The 17211-nt window shown below is 42.5% G+C and overlaps 1 long non-coding RNA gene and 2 other non-coding genes across 5 annotated transcripts; all 3 read right to left on the reverse strand.

Annotated features, from left to right (window-relative positions):
- Positions 1-1849: 1849 nt before the first annotated feature.
- Positions 1850-2014, reverse strand: LOC135764326 (U1 spliceosomal RNA). Its single transcript, XR_010539880.1, has one exon. It is a non-coding gene; the product is annotated as a U1 spliceosomal RNA (small nuclear RNA).
- A 785-nt stretch (positions 2015-2799) lies between these two features.
- On the reverse strand, positions 2800-2990 carry LOC135764465 (U2 spliceosomal RNA). Its single transcript, XR_010540012.1, has one exon. It is a non-coding gene; the product is annotated as a U2 spliceosomal RNA (small nuclear RNA).
- A 3059-nt stretch (positions 2991-6049) lies between these two features.
- On the reverse strand, positions 6050-14432 carry LOC135764293 (uncharacterized). Of its 3 annotated transcripts, none has more exons than XR_010539846.2 (3): positions 13499-14432; positions 13075-13116; positions 6050-6301 (listed from the first exon to the last, which is right to left on the reverse strand). It is a non-coding gene; the product is annotated as an uncharacterized lncRNA (long non-coding RNA). The 3 variants fall into 3 exon arrangements; XR_010539847.1 differs by lacking the exons at positions 13075-13116; positions 13499-14432 and adding exons at positions 7353-7435; positions 7509-7552; XR_010539845.1 differs by lacking the exons at positions 13075-13116; positions 13499-14432 and adding an exon at positions 7353-7497.
- Between the last annotated feature and the right edge of the window lie 2779 nt (positions 14433-17211).

Raw genomic sequence — 17211 nt, forward strand, 5'->3', positions numbered from 1 at the left:
CAGATGTGCTTCAACAGTAGACACTTTTAAATATAGATTAAAAACACATCAGTTTAACTTTGCATTTACTGAATGATTTAAAACAGTACGAATAAAACAGTACAAAAGAATAAAACAGTATGAACCTTACCTGTTATAAAGGGAATGAAGCTTACGGTATGGTGCTTACCTGCAGAAATAAATAAAGTACAATAAGAACACACAGAACTTCAATTTTCAAAATTATTTTAACATTAAATGATGATTATTTTACTGGTTTACCTGTTTGTGATTACCACAGGATCCCGTCACCTGGCTGCGGTCTTCATTTGGTGAACGGTTCTTCACTCATAATTGACCTATACAAGAAATAGAGAAGAATAATAAGCAATTCTGCTTTTACATGTAGATGTGTGCCCCAAGAACACAGACACACCGGCTCCAAAAAGTTTAAACAGTACACATTTCTGTTATTTTAATGTGGCAAATGTGTCAGCTTTAAAAGAAGCATACATTACCTTTTAAAGAGGAAATACCTTTTGCATGAAATACCTTTACTCCCAGCATAAGCAAGCAATTTTCAAAATGCTTTTAAAAGTAAATAGTGATTATTTTACTTGTTTACCTGTTTGTGATTACCATGGAATCCTGTCACCATCATTTTTAAGCTTGTAAAGCAAATAATGAAATATTGACTTAGTAGGAAAAAATATTTTGGAAGTATCGTGATAAATGATGAAGAAAATATTTTGCAAAGTGATGGTTAGCACACGGTTGATGGTACCTATTAAATTCCATCATATTTTTTTATTCCTACTATGGAAGTCAATGGTGACTATCTGCTGTGGGTTTACCATCATTCCTCAAAATACCTTCTTTTGTGTTACTCAGAAAAAAACTAATCCTCGTGTTGTTGTAAGCCTGTATGCATGAGTAAATGATGACAGAATTATCATCATAAATTGAAATATCCCTTTAAACTGTATTTCCCCCCTTAAACCTAAACTTATTTTCCTACAGCAAGTCATTTAGGTAATCAAGAAAATACTTTACCCGTTGTCTTTGTGAGTTAAACAAATACAGCTACGCTTCCAGGTCTGTCGACGTTGCTGTGGTTTTTCGACAGCTGTAGTATGAAGGGTAGCGAATGAATGAATACATTGCAAAAAATCATTTCTTACTTGTTATTTCGAACTGTTTTAACTATACAAATATCTAGAAAGTCTTAAAATAAGATGCATTTTTTGATGAGCAAAATGCCCTAAGAAAATAAACCTAGCCTTTAGGGAGAAAAAACTCAGAATTTGGGCTTAAAACAAGCAAATAAATCTGCCAAAGGGGTAAGAAACAAATCTAGATATAAACACTTAATTCAAGAAAAATTGTCGTAGCCCATTGGCAGATTTGTTGGCTTGTTTAATGTACATGCATGTACAATATTTCAATTTGTCTTGTATTTATTAGCATTTTGTATTGCCCAACGCTGTCTAGGTTGTTTAACTGTTGTCATTTTCTTATAAAAGCCTTTATAATTTATTAGTTTGGATGATTGCCATTCCCGAGAACCTCTTATATTGGAAGTAAAAGAATCATCTAAGCATTATTTTGTGCTCTTAGACATGTAGCCGTTTGATTGTGGTTCTATTTAATGGCTAGTCTATTCGTTTGGAATGGTCAAACGGCTATTAGATTTTCACTGACAGCCCAAATTAAGCCTTGTTTTAGCCTAGACACTTATTCGCTGTCTATTAAAAGTTATGTAGTCGTTGAATAGCCGCTTTTTTGATGACTAATGTATTCTTGGGCCGTGGTTAGACGTCTCTTGGATTTTACGTAAAACGACAAGCGAATCTATTTTTAACACAAAGGTCAGGGGAGAGCGCGAACGCAGTCCCCCACTATCAGAAATTTTGCAGTCGAGATTCCCACATTTGGGGAATTCGCAAAGGGTCAGCCCAACCGGAGTGCAATGGCTGAGCCTCGCCCTGGGTGAACCACCTTCATGATCATGGTGTCTCCCCTGCCAGGTAAGTATGAGCGACACCCTTTGAGGCCAGACGGCCGCATCTTCCTGTGACCGATCACATCGACGGCGCCCCCGGAGGCCGTCCGACTAACATTTCATTTACTGTGTGTGACCAGGTGGAAAGCGCACGAAGCCACGTCTGAGACCAAACATTCTTCGAGATCTACCCTGTTTTTATTCCGTTTCCAGCCCGGTTGAACCGTGTAGAGTGAAATATGTGAAACAATTTAAATCAAATGGATTTAAATTGCGCATTCAAATATATGGTTTCGTTATTACAAAGTAACTTTACGTGGAATAGAAACAAAAAAAAATGTACAGAGCAATCAAGAAACAACGAAAGCATAGCAATTTTAGAACGTGGATAAATAAAAACACAGGGCTCAATGACTTACCCGTTGTCGTTGTGAGTTAAACAAGTACAGCTATGCTTCCAGGTCTGTCGACGTTGCTGTGGTTTTTCGACAGCTGTAGTATGAAGGGTAGTGAAAAAAGTTTTCAGGTGTTTTTAACATTCCAATCGGTCTCGTTCGCTTTTGTTGCGCCTTCAGCTGTGTCGAGGATGTTTAATTCGTCCTCGTATCACCTCCGCAAACTTGTAAAGAAATTAATTAAATACATTACAAAAACATTTCTTTATCAGCGTGTTCATTTCCACGCAAGCTTTTCGTTAAACCAATAAAGCCAACGAAATCACAGCAATTTTAAAACACACGGATTAGAAAAAACACCGTCATTCACGCACAAAAGAAGCAAATTCTTTTTTTTATACTTGACTTATTTATCCCCGAGATGGGGAGCGCACCATTCATGGAAACACTGCAATACCATGTTGATGCATGGAGTGGAAGGAGCAAGCTCCGCTTCCATTTCCGAAGGTCAAAAATCCATTTAACATATAGTCCCCGGATAGGAGACGTATCAGACATTAAACTGATAAGAACAGATACTACACTTGATCTTAGCCAAAAGGCCGAGAAGCGATACCGGAATAGACGCAGCCAAAGGGGGAGCCGGCGAAGGCGCTGGCTTTTGGGGTGGAGGCTAGCGGGCATTTAACTCTATACGTTCTCATTGTATAACCCAGAGGTAGAACGTTGAGCTAGCAAATCAGAAGTTCATGTTTTAATGCAGGATCTGATCCACGCTCATGAGAGAGAGAGAGAGAGAGAGAGATAGAGAGAATTTAGAATTTTCAAAAAACCTTTATTACAAATTAAAACATTTTCATAACCTCAAATCAGAAAAAACAAAGAAAAAAATATATATAGTAACGGAAATAACAAAAAAATAAGCCAACATAGGAGCAAAGAACAAATCATCTTCAATAACCAGACACAGAGCTCCTCCATAATACCAAATCAATTCAAAAGAAAGAAGATCATTCATTGCTTTAAAGTATCTAAAACCAATAAGGATTCTAGATTTAACTTATTTTAAAAACTGCTAATGTATCATGGCTTCCGGGTCTGTCAACGTTGCTGTGGTTTTTCGACAGCTGTAATATGAAGGGTAGAGTGAAAAAAAATATTTAAGTGTTTTGAACATCCCAATTTGTTCGTTTACTTAGTATTTTCTTAATGTTTTCGAGTTAAAAAATAATTCTTAAATCGAGATACATTTACTTAATAAGCAAAGTGGCTTAGAATTTAAGTCTTGTTTACTGAAATAAATTCTAAAATGTAATAGGTTAAGGCTTAAAACAAGTAAAAATATCTGCCAGTGGGGTAAGAAAAATAAACCTAAATTGAGTTTATTATTGAATTAAGTTGAAACTAGAATTAAGTTTATTTTTCTTACCCCGCTGGCAGATATTTTTTATTTGTTTTAAATATAAACCTGTTGATTTTTATAATTTATTTCAATTATTTTACAAAGTATGCGATCTGATTTTTTTAATCGCGGTGTTTCTTTTATTCCTCGTTTCTTTTCCGTGCATTTGCTTTATTTATTTATTTTTGCTTGTTGCATTTAAATGCACATTTGATTTGTTGCCACATTATTATGTGTTAATGTATTTTTTAACATGTTTATCAACAAAAAGTGCGTTATTATAATTAATTATATAGCTGTGAAATATATACAAGAATTCCCAGCAAAAACAAAACGTTTTTATAACAATTTTCTATTACAATACATAATATCTTAAGCCACTTTGCTTACCAAGTAAATGTATCTCCATTTAAGCATTGTCAGATATTCACTAGAAAACAAGACAAAAACAGTAAGTAAGATATTAATTTACTTTTTTCTTTCAAACATAAATTTACAGACGGCTGGAAATTTTTAATAAAATAACTAGCCATACCTATTCGGGTCTGCTCCCGTTTGCTGTGATGACGGGGGACTTAGTCCAAAGCACATTTTGAGGAATACTTACACATTTTACTTCTTATTTCTTTGAAATTAATTATGCATACACTATGGATTAAAAATGTCCCGACTGCGAACCTGATAAAACCCAGGTAAAAAGCAAATACAAATAAACCATTTTGATTTAGCAAAAGTTTACAAATAAATGCACTCCTTGCACACAACAAGCACGTCTAGTTACCATTCATATTTTGCGTGATTTAAGTTTCGTCGCATACATTTTGGAAGGCACACGATAAAAACAAAATAAGGCTTTTAATGTATGCCGACCTCATTCTCCGTTGAGGGCTTATCAATCATAATAAACGCTGTTAACTCTTCTCATTGAATGGTCTAAATCCAATGCTGGTAAAGAAATCAAATGTGCATTTAAACGCAACAAGCAAGCCGTAAAGCAATGGATGCAGGCAAACAAACGAGGAATAGCACATACACCACGATTAGATCATCGGGTCGCATACTTTGGAATTAATAAGAAATAATTATTCAGTCTAAAGAAATAAGAAGTAAAATGTCTAAGTATTTCTCCAAATGTGCACACTCATTACAATAAACGGGAGCAGACACGAATAGTTATGTATGTCTCGTTATTTTATTTAAAATTGATAAGCTGTCTAACATATGATATATTTTGATAATACGAAATGCTAAAAAAATAATATAACACCAATCGACAATATCTGTTATTGTTATTTTTACAAGTAAATTCATGTGTAGGAGAAAACAAAGCAGCTGTCAGTCCATACTATATTGAGTGGCCATCGTAGTGGTGCAACCTGAACGCTTGATTTTTTTTCCCAAACCAGTTCAGATAGGAGTTTTACTTAAACATGAGCTCAGGGGCAGAAAGAAATTTGATTGGTTCACAAAAATGACCAATGAAAGTCCTCAACCGGAGCCTTCAAGGCAGCTTCTGCAGTGAAGCAGTTCGAGCTCACCGTTGGTCAGGTGAGTAGCGCAGATGGTTAGATAGGAATGTGACTGGTTTGAATTCAGCTCGAAATGTTTCAAGCGTTTAAGTTACGTGTTACCACGTTTTCACGTGTCCTTGGCACGACTTTCTTTTTCGTGCCAGTTTCACGTAATGGTTACTCAATTTTTTTCCTTTTTTCAAACCATTGTCGTTTGGGATTGGGGTTAGATTTGTGGGATTTTTTCATTTTTAAACTGTTTTTGCGCGAGGATGAAGTTGGGTTTGGGTTAGAATGGCAATGGTTTATACATTTATTTGTCAGAAATTTAAACTGCTTTCACTTGATGTTGGGGTTAGAGTTGGGTTTGGGTTAGGATGTCATTTTATGTAACAGAAAGTTGTTCTAACCCCAATCCCAAACCACAATGGTAAGAAAATAGGAAAAATAATTGAGTAAACATTACGTGAAACTGGCACGAAAAAGAAAGTCGTGCCACGGACACGTGAAAACGTGGTAACACGTAACTTAAACGCTCGAAACATTTCGAGCTGAATTCAAACCAGTCACATTCCTATTGTGGCAGGAGGGGTCCTTAGCGGGGTGCACAAAATGCACACAACTCAATTAAACGACTGTCGTAACAGTCAATATGACATTTATTTCCGACTACGCCACTTTGGGATTTTAACCAAAGAACAAACAGTGCCCCCTAGAGGCACGCACAGGTTCGAATCGCCAGGAGTCAGAGACAAAAGTAAATGGTACAAAAATATTTTTATTGAGTTGTACAAATATTAAAAATATGGCCACTCATTACACATAACACTTCTTTTGTGGGCAAGGAGCTGGGTCTTACCAACTGGGGCAGTCTCATATGCCAAATTTAATCACTACAATCAGGTGAACATAGCACACACACACAGACTGGTGTCAGTGAGAAGCACAACACACGGTGAAGGACACACCACCACCACAATAGAGCCACTCGTCTGCACCCAGCGCCCAGATCCTGCCAAAAACAAAGAGAGGTATTAAAATAAACAATAATCGCACGGAATGCAAGCGCTGTGTCTGCAATGAGCGCGGCAAGCAGAGAAAGTTTACGAAGAAAAATAATAAAGAAATAACAAAACAATAAACTTGTAGTGCAGCTCAAAAGACCAAATTGCACAAAATAGAGATTTTTGTTTACTAGACTAAATTAAGTAAGTCACAAAACATTACACAGCTTCCAATATATGCATGTGTATGAAATAATGCAATGCCCAGTCTATGAGTCTGCACAAATCAAAATAGACAAAACCCAAAACTTTAAACAAAATGCCCTTGGCTTCACAACCAAATAATATGAATAATAGTATAAGTAAAAAGAAAGAAAAGAAATTAAATAAACAATTGGATTCAGATCAAATGAGTTATAGCACCAAAATACAAATAAAGTTAAATGACTAATATATTAACCAAAGAAAAGAAAGTTTACATAACAGGGAAACCCTGCTGAAAACAAAATTAGACAGAAAGAACTTTCAAGCACTCATTACAGAGCCGCTTCAGCCTTGTTTAAAGACAACGCGCAGTCGCGTTTCAGCACACACACGCAGGAAACGAAACAGTAGGAAACAAAATAATAAAAACAAAACAGAAACAAAACAGCAGCGCCCGCTGAGGCACAGAGCATGAGATATGCAGCATGGAGCATGCAGCGCAGCGTATGGAGTATGCAGCCCAAAGCAGGAAGTATGTAGCATGAAATATGCAGCCTGCAACGCAGCACTAGTACGCAGCCATTGCCTTCACCTCGCGCCTATAAACACAAAGCAAGATGTTACGCTGCTCGTTCTCCCCTTGCTTAATGCTCAAGCAGCCAGTGATACTCACAATCGGAAACGCTGAGACGCAGGAGGTTAATCAGTTAATGATCCCACCCCCAAAAGAGATCAGCACCAGCTAAGCAGAGACTAAATTGCCCCTTAAATATATAAAGCAGACACGTAAGAGCACTAACGATACAAAACATGTTAATAACACACGCCATTGAGCACCCGGTACGCTCTCCTTACCGTCTCAATTGTCCACACTTGGTTCCTCACGCAGCAAAATACACTTTTGTACAGTGGTTAGCAGCTTCGGCAGCCTCTACCAACTAGAAAATAATCAGTATTAGCTCCCCAATATAGCTCGTTTCAAAGTGTTGCGAAGCCAGACAATACACTCACCACGGATGTAAACAATCCACTCGAGCAAGCAAGCGGCGGCGCGCTGATGAAGTAACGGCCCCCCTCAATGACGCACACCTACGACTGATGCGTTGCGCTTTTATACCTTCAAAATCACTACCCATTGGTTAAACCCTCACATTACGAAAATAGGAGGGGCACAAACCCATTCTGCCACATCTACCCCTCCCTTTTGCATCGTCGCCCCGACGATGGACTTAATACAGGGTCACCCACATAATTTATGTCCAGGGTCTGAACAAGACTGACCTATCATCAGCAATTGCTTCTACACCAATTGCGGCCCTGCTTCCGATCTCACCCACAGTCCGGGGAAGGTGGTACAAGTTCGAATGCTGACCTGCTCCAGCCCGGCCTGTCCGCCGAGGAGCAACAACCCTATCACCCTGGGAACTAGAAGACCCTACTGCTCCCCTCACTATGGGTCTTACATCTAGTCCACCTGACTCTTCTCTAACAGCAACTACAGGGGGTAGGCCTACTGGTAACTGGTCTTCAACGGAATCAGCTAGTGCTGGAAATCCACTCCCTCGGGCAACACAAGGGGTTTCTGGTACTAGCACGACCAGATCAACATCGTCTCCCTCTCCATCTACTCGGGGCTCTTCCCGATCTTCTAACCCAACCCCAGGCGGACCATTTGAAAGGGCCTCTTTCCGAACACAAGCCTTTAGTGCAGAGCGATGAACACGTCGCACGTTAATCAAATCGGTCTCTGGTGCAATAGTATACACCACTCCTCCAGCCTCGGGGGCACAAACCACTTGATATGGCACCGGACTCCACAAGTCTTGAATCTTATGACGCCCCTTAAATGAATGATCCCTCAAGTAAACTAACTGACCTTCTGTGAAAGGTTGGTCATGAACGTTTAAATCATGCCGTTCTTTCCGTCGACCGGCTGCGGTCTTCAGGCGCTCTCGTGCTCCTTCAAAGGCAACCTGCAACCGCCTGCGGTGTTCTACGACCCAACTATGGACACTACCTGCCATTGGCTCTGGCACTGTACCAAGCAGAAAATCCACTGGCAATCGAGGCTCTTGTCCAAACATTAAATAATGCGGGGACTCTCCCGTCCCCTGGTGGGGGGTAGTATTATAGCAGAAGAGTACCTGTGAAAGACAAGAGGCCCAATCCCTCTTCCTAGGGCCAGGCAGGGTTCGCAACAAGGTGTATAAGGTGCGATTGAACCGCTCGCACTGCCCATTGCCAGCCGGGTGGTAGGGGGTCGTACGGGATTTCTTCACCTGATACAATTCACAGAGCTGGCGGATAAGAGCAGACTCAAAGTTGCGGCCCTGGTCCGAGTGGATGCGGCCCGGGACCCCAAACTTATAAAACCACTCTTCGACCAGGACCTGAGCCACTGTCTCAGCTCGCTGGTCACGAGTAGGCACCGCCATAGCAAATTTGCTAAAAACATCTGTCATGACCAGAACATTTTCGTGCCCAGAATGGGATGGTTCGAGCACAGTGAAATCAATAGCAAGGACCTCGTTGGGCCTCGATGCTAACAAATGGCCCATGTAACCTCGTGCCACTGGTTGACTCTCCTTAGCAAGCTGACAACGTTCACACTCCCGGCACCAACGTATAATGTCATCGGACATACTCGGCCAATAACATCGCCGCCTAATCAGCTCAGTAGTGCGCTCCACTCCCTGATGGCCATGCTGTTGGTGCAGTTGTGCTAACACCTCATGTTTTAACACACTGGGTAGTACTAACTGATAACAATCTTCCCCCCCGTCAGGACGGAAAATTTGCCGGTACAGTACTCCCTCTTCCTCTACCAAGCGGTCCCACTGCTGCAGTAGGGTAAGAACTGGCTTAGTCAGCCGGCGCCGTTCCTCGGCCACTGGGCGCTTACCCTGTTCCCAAAACTTCAACACGGGACCTATGATGGAGTCAGCCTCCTGCATAACCCGTATGTCAGAAACAGAATGACCAGGCAATGCACTCACCTCACTTACTGTAGCTTGCACAACACTACCTTCCCTTACGGCCTGCTGCAGTGATTCAGGCACTGAGACACCCGCAGCAATACTCTCAATAAGTTCCAGACTAACTGGGTTCTGGCGGGAAAGGGCATCAGCATTGCCATTGCTCCTCCCAGACCTATACCTCACCTCAAAGTCAAAGGCAGCCAGCTCAGCAGCCCAGCGTTGTTCGGTAGCCCCTAGCTTCGCAGTGGTCAAGTGACTCAAGGGATTATTGTCAGTAAACACGATACACCTATGCCCCAACAAGTACTCCCTGAATTTTTCAACCATGGCCCACTTAAGTGCTAGAAACTCTAATTTCATCGAGCTGTAGTTGTTCATGTTACGCTCGGACGGTCTCAGGCTTCGGCTGGCATAGGCTATGGGTCGTATTTTCCCGTCAAACTCTTGGGAGAGCACTGCGCCCAGACCTCCATGGCTGGCATCCACCTCCAAAATGAAGGTTCGGGAAAAGTCTGCGTATGCCAGTATAGGTGCAGAAGTTAAACGTCCCTTTAAGGCCTCAAATGCCTCCTCACACTGTGGTGTCCATACTGCAGCTAAACTCTGTGCCTTGCGTTTCCCTGACTTACCCCCAGTGACTTCAGCTACCAGCCTATGTAGAGGAGCCGCCAACTTGGCGAACCCCTCGACAAAGCGCCTATAATAGCTGGCGAACCCAAGAAAAGTCCTTAGTTCTGAGACCGTCGTAGGGCAACGCCACTGTGCAACAGCCTCAATTTTCCCTGGGTCAGTTGCTACCCCCTGTGCTGATATGACATGCCCCAAGTACTTTACCTCCTGCTTAAAGAATGCGCACTTCTCCAACTTTGCCTTGAGCCCTTCTTTTTCCAAACGGCCCAAGACCATCCCCAACCTCTCCAAATGTTGTACTACAGAGGAGGAAAACACAACGACATCATCGAGGTATAACAACAAAGACTGGCATTGCTGGTCACCGAACAGGCGCTCCATCAGCCTTTGAAATGTGCTTGGCGCATTACAAAGGCCAAAGGGCATCCGGTTGAATTCAAATAGCCCGAACGGTGTACAGAATGCAGTCTTGGACCTATCCTGTTCTGATACGGGAACCTGCAAGTACCCGCTGGCTAAGTCCAAAGTGGAAAACCAGCGGGCACCAGACAGTGAGTCTAGCGACTCCTCAATGCGAGGAAGGGGGAACGCATCCTTCCTTGTCTTGGCATTTAAGTGACGGTAGTCTACACACATGCGCAGACTACCGTCCTTCTTTTTAACCAAAACAATCGGTGAAGCATATGGACTGCTACTCTCACGGACTATCCCTGCTTCCATCAGTTGATTGATATGGGTTTTTACAACCTCATATTCAGATGGGGGTATCCGCCGGTACCGCTGGCGCACAGGGATGTCATCCAACACTGGTATATCATGGGAAATCAGCTGAGTACAGCCTATATCCCCTTCATGACATGAGAACACTGACTGATACCTCTGCAAAAGGGCTTTGACATCACCTTGTTCTGCATCAGACAATGCAGATAAATCAATAGACTCAATCTGGCTAGATACGGGAAACTCTTCTCCTGCCCTATGAGAGTGTACTGTGGCAGCCGCTGCCTTGACTTCAACGACTCCCTGAGGCAGATTAACTAAATAGACCTCCCTCAAATTTCCCACTAATGTGGTAGGGCGAAGCACCACATCCACTGTGCCAACATTTACCACTGGCACATAAACAGTACCTCGAACGACCCGTACTAACGCAGGCGAGGCCAAAAGTCCAGCTGGAAGGCCTGACTCGGGGGGTTCAAACAAAACAACACGGCCGTCATACTGAGCTGAGCAAGTCGTAGCTACCCACTTGATAGTACCACCTGGGATGCGCTGCACCCTACTTCCACGCATCCGCACACCACCTACCTGCTCAGAGTGGTCGTTAACACCAACGTGCTGACAATACTGAAAAGCTCTTGATACATTTGGAAGTTGCGTGACCACAGGGAGGTCGAAGAGTGCGGTGCCATGTTGGCCGAAGAGCTCCTGGTAACACCGGCTAAGTATATTCATCCCTAACACACCAGGGACGTCTACGCTCAAACCACCAGGAGGATCCCGAACCACCAGGACACCACACCCAATGACCAACCTGCCGCAAAGTTCGACATCCAATTCTAAATAGCCGATATACGGGATCGCTAGCCCGTTAGCTGCTCGAAGCTGCAACCACTGACAGCCATGTAGACGGTCCCGTCCCCAAGGCTCAAAATGTTGCCGGAAACAACTCTCTGTAATTGTGGACACCATTGAACCGGTGTCAACTAAACAAGGTACTGAGACCCCTCCTATCGAAGCAACCAAATGTGGGCAAGAAGAGATCAAATGGGAGAGCGGGCCCCGTGCGCCCACCTGACGTGAGTCTATTACTTCCCCACCAGAACCGTGACTCTGCGGCCCGGCGGGTGCTAGTTTTCCGACGGCCGTGAAAAACACACCTGTCCAGTCATACTAGTAGAGGGTCCAGCCACAGGCGGTGGAGGGCGTGGAGAACCACGTCCCCCATCGCACTCCCGAGCAAAATGGCCTGGACGCTGACACCGTCTACATATGACTGGACCAGAACGTGGCGAACGGTTACGCACGTTTGGAGGTTGAAGACGAGCAACGGTTTGAGCAAGCTGATTTAGCTGTTGCTGCTGCTGTTGTAACATCTCTTGCAGCTCACGCATCTCCGACTGCTGCGGAGACTTTTCCCCAGCAGCAGAGGTCCCTCCACGTACCCCATACTGAAGACCGTATGCTAATGGGACGGATTGACTACGCCCTCTCGCTCCCCCTGGCATCCCCTCACGTTCCCACCTAATCGCTTCTCCACGGACCTCCAATATCGTAATAGAAGGCTGGCGACGAACCAGCTGCTTAAGCTCACGTCGCAACGCGCTATCGGAGACGTGCTCCACGAATTGATCCCGCAATACAGTCTCTGCATCCGTAATAGCACTGGGTGCTTGAGTCCTAACTCTCTCTAAAAGAGCCATAAGCGCAAGGGAGAATTCTAACAGCGTCTCACCTTCCTGTTGCTTTCTAGAGAAGAAAGCCTCTTGCAATGCGACGTACGACTGTGAACACCCATAAAGATCCTGCAATGCTTTAATAATTTTAACCGGATCCCCACGCTCCGCCTCAGGACGATACCGAATCTCCTCTCGGGCCTCACCTTCTAGGTGATCAAATAAAAAGAACGCCTGTTCAGATGTACCCATATAACGCGCCCTCATGCATGCCCGTGCCTCCTCGACCCATTCGTCAATGCTTACGCCAGACTTGCCATTAAACTTCGGGCACCGACGCTCCCGAGGCACAAAAACTAATCGCTCTGGTGCATTAGCACCAGATGGTTGAGGCATGGCTGGAGGAGCAACAGGCAAAGCGGCATCGACATTAGACGGCCCGGCCGGTGCATTAGACGGCTCGGCCGGCGCGTGCGCCTGCTGCAATCTGGCATTATCGGCTCTTAATTGCGCTACTAGTTCCCGCAGCTCATTTAATTCTTCCTCCATCTCAAAAAAAGAAATTGAACTTACCACCACGGAGAAATCGTCACCAATCAGCACCACGCTGCTGTTCTGTTTCCAAAAGGAATGAAAAAGTCAACACAAACACAACATACAAACAAACAAACTAATGTCTCTGACCCAATCTGGCGATCCTGCCGACTACGCCACTATGTGGCAGGAGGGGTCCTTAGCGGGGTGCACAAAATGCACACAACTCAATTAAACGACTGTCGTAACAGTCAATATGACATTTATTTCCGACTACGCCACTTTGGGATTTTAACCAAAGAACAAACAGTGCCCCCTAGAGGCACGCACAGGTTCGAATCGCCAGGAGTCAGAGACAAAAGTAAATGGTACAAAAATATTTTTATTGAGTTGTACAAATATTAAAAATATGGCCACTCATTACACATAACACTTCTTTTGTGGGCAAGGAGCTGGGTCTTACCAACTGGGGCAGTCTCATATGCCAAATTTAATCACTACAATCAGGTGAACATAGCACACACACACAGACTGGTGTCAGTGAGAAGCACAACACACGGTGAAGGACACACCACCACCACAATAGAGCCACTCGTCTGCACCCAGCGCCCAGATCCTGCCAAAAACAAAGAGAGGTATTAAAATAAACAATAATCGCACGGAATGCAAGCGCTGTGTCTGCAATGAGCGCGGCAAGCAGAGAAAGTTTACGAAGAAAAATAATAAAGAAATAACAAAACAATAAACTTGTAGTGCAGCTCAAAAGACCAAATTGCACAAAATAGAGATTTTTGTTTACTAGACTAAATTAAGTAAGTCACAAAACATTACACAGCTTCCAATATATGCATGTGTATGAAATAATGCAATGCCCAGTCTATGAGTCTGCACAAATCAAAATAGACAAAACCCAAAACTTTAAACAAAATGCCCTTGGCTTCACAACCAAATAATATGAATAATAGTATAAGTAAAAAGAAAGAAAAGAAATTAAATAAACAATTGGATTCAGATCAAATGAGTTATAGCACCAAAATACAAATAAAGTTAAATGACTAATATATTAACCAAAGAAAAGAAAGTTTACATAACAGGGAAACCCTGCTGAAAACAAAATTAGACAGAAAGAACTTTCAAGCACTCATTACAGAGCCGCTTCAGCCTTGTTTAAAGACAACGCGCAGTCGCGTTTCAGCACACACACGCAGGAAACGAAACAGTAGGAAACAAAATAATAAAAACAAAACAGAAACAAAACAGCAGCGCCCGCTGAGGCACAGAGCATGGGATATGCAGCATGGAGCATGCAGCGCAGCGTATGGAGTATGCAGCCCAAAGCAGGAAGTATGTAGCATGAAATATGCAGCCTGCAACGCAGCACTAGTACGCAGCCATTGCCTTCACCTCGCGCAATCGGAAACGCTGAGACGCAGGAGGTTAATCAGTTAATGATCCCACCCCCAAAAGAGATCAGCACCAGCTAAGCAGAGACTAAATTGCCCCGTCTCAATTGTCCACACTTGGTTCCTCACGCAGCAAAATACACTTTTGTACAGTGGTTAGCAGCTTCGGCAGCCTCTACCAACACGGATGTAAACAATCCACTCGAGCAAGCAAGCGGCGGCGCGCTGATGACGTAACGGCCCCCCTCAATGACGCACACCTACGACTGATGCGTTGCGCTTTTATACCTTCAAAATCACTACCCATTGGTTAAACCCTCACATTACGAAAATAGGAGGGGCACAAACCCATTCTGCCACACTATCTAACCATCTGCGCTACTCACCTGACCAACGGTGAGCTCGCGAACTGCTTCACTGCAGAAGCTCCCTTGAAGGCTCCGGTTGAGGACTTTCATTGGTCATTTTTGTGAACCAATCAAATTTCTTTCTGCCCCTAAGCTCATGTTTAAGTAAAACTCCTATCTGAACTGGTTTGGGAAAAAAAATCACGCAACCTGAACGATGTTTTCCCTACTTCCGGTCAAAGCCGCCATTTTGTGAAATAGGCATATAGGTGACGCTGGAGCACGCGGCCATTGTCTCTGTTCAACAAAACAAGTATATATATACACATACGCATATTTTTCCTCAATCAATCACCGAATACAAGGTGCAATTCGATGCCAACTGACCCTTCTCTCTGGTTTCATGTTTGTAAGGAAAATTAAGGGGGAAATTACGATAGCATTTCAGCCAAACATTCATTCGTGCCACGCTGCTTTTCTTTGAACGAAAAAAAACCCTCTGCTCCCCCTACACAATTTCTTCTCCTGTTATTTTATGCTTAAAACAAGCAAATAAATCTGACTACAGGGTAAGAAAAAATTCGTGAACTTTTCCCATAAACACTTAATTCAAGAAAAATTGTCCCACCCCACTGGCCATTTTTTATCCACAATACACATTCGATGTCTGCAGGCACCATTGTCTTTGTTCAACGCAAACAATTCTGTTGCGTTTTTCTTTGAACGAAGTGCTCCGCCTAGATAATTTGACCCATATTCACATGGGTTTGTTTCTCGTTTTTTTTTCTTTGAGAACAATCTATATAGCGCCTTCCACAATCGTTTTGGTGTTAGCTTTACGTAAAATAGAAACACAGAAAAGTACTGAGCGATGGAGAGACCACGAACGCGGAACGTATTATGGACCACGGACTGGCAAACAAACTGGCAACCACGCACTAAAGAAGCAAACTCTGATTTTAAACTCACCTTATTTGTCCCCGGAAAGCGCCAGAGTCGATGCACGGAGTGGACGGAACAAGCCTCGCTTCCATAGCCGAAGGTCAAAAATCCATTTAAACGTGTAGTCCCCGGTGTCCACTCGATCTTACCCAAAAAGCCGAGAAGCAATACCGCAATGGCATCCGGAGAAGGCGCTGGCTGTCGGGATGGAGGTTAGCGGGTCAGAGGTCCGGCACTGAAGGTCTGCGTTCATTATTCACCGTGTGCATTTCACTCTATATCCACTTTCTAATGTATAGCACTTGATAAGGATTAACAGTTTAAAAACAGAAATGCAAGACATCAGAAAATACATTTATTTTTTACTTTCATAACATGAGAGGTGTCATACAATAACAAATATGAGCTTTAAAATCACATTCCTAAGTTAAAAATATACATAAAAATAGATATATGGATCATTACACAAATCACTACTCAAAGGACCTATGTTAAATAACTGCTTCAATATTAATTAACAATAACATTTGGCCAAGGCAGTCCTTGTAAATAGACATATAAATAGACAAATAAAATCATGACATATATGCCGTAGAGCCTGAGATAGAGAAAAATAATAAGGAATTCTGCTTTTACTACCATCTCAGAAATATTGCCAGAATTAGAGGTTTTGTCTCAAGACAGGACTTAGAGAAACTTGTTCATGCTTTCATCACCAGCAGGGCCGATTATTGCAATGGTCAATGGATTTAAAAAGTACTGTTTCTTGTTTAAAAACCACTTCATGGCTACAATACATGACAGATATGCTAATCGAATATGAAACCGATTACTCGGATCAATAGGATCAGGTCATTTAGAAAAAACAAGGGTTCACTCAAAACAAGGTGCCTCAGCATTCAGTTATTATCAGCTTTCAGAAGAGATCAGATGTGCTTCAACAGTAGACACTTTTAAATATAGATTAAAAACACATCAGTTTAACTTTGCATTTACTGAATGATTTAAAACAGTACGAATAAAACAGTACAAAAGAATAAAACAGTATGAACCTTACCTGTTATAAAGGGAATGAAGCTTACGGTATGGTGCTTACCTGCAGAAATAAATAAAGTACAATAAGAACACACAGAACTTCAATTTTCAAAATTATTTTAACATTAAATGATGATTATTTTACTGGTTTACCTGTTTGTGATTACCACAGGATCCCGTCACCTGGCTGCGGTCTTCATTTGGTGAACGGTTCTTCACTCATAATTGACCTATACAAGAAATAGAGAAGAATAATAAGCAATTCTGCTTTTACATGTAGATGTGTGCCCCAAGAACACAGACACACCGGCTCCAAAAAGTTTAAACAGTACACATTTCTGTTATTTTAATGTGGCAAATGTGTCAGCTTTAAAAGAAGCATACATTACCTTTTAAAGAGGAAATACCTTTTGCATGAAATACCTTTACTCCCAGCATAAGCAAGCAAT

Source organism: Paramisgurnus dabryanus, chromosome 9 (genome assembly GCF_030506205.2).
Source record: "Paramisgurnus dabryanus chromosome 9, PD_genome_1.1, whole genome shotgun sequence".
Lineage (NCBI taxonomy): Eukaryota > Metazoa > Chordata > Actinopteri > Cypriniformes > Cobitidae > Paramisgurnus > Paramisgurnus dabryanus.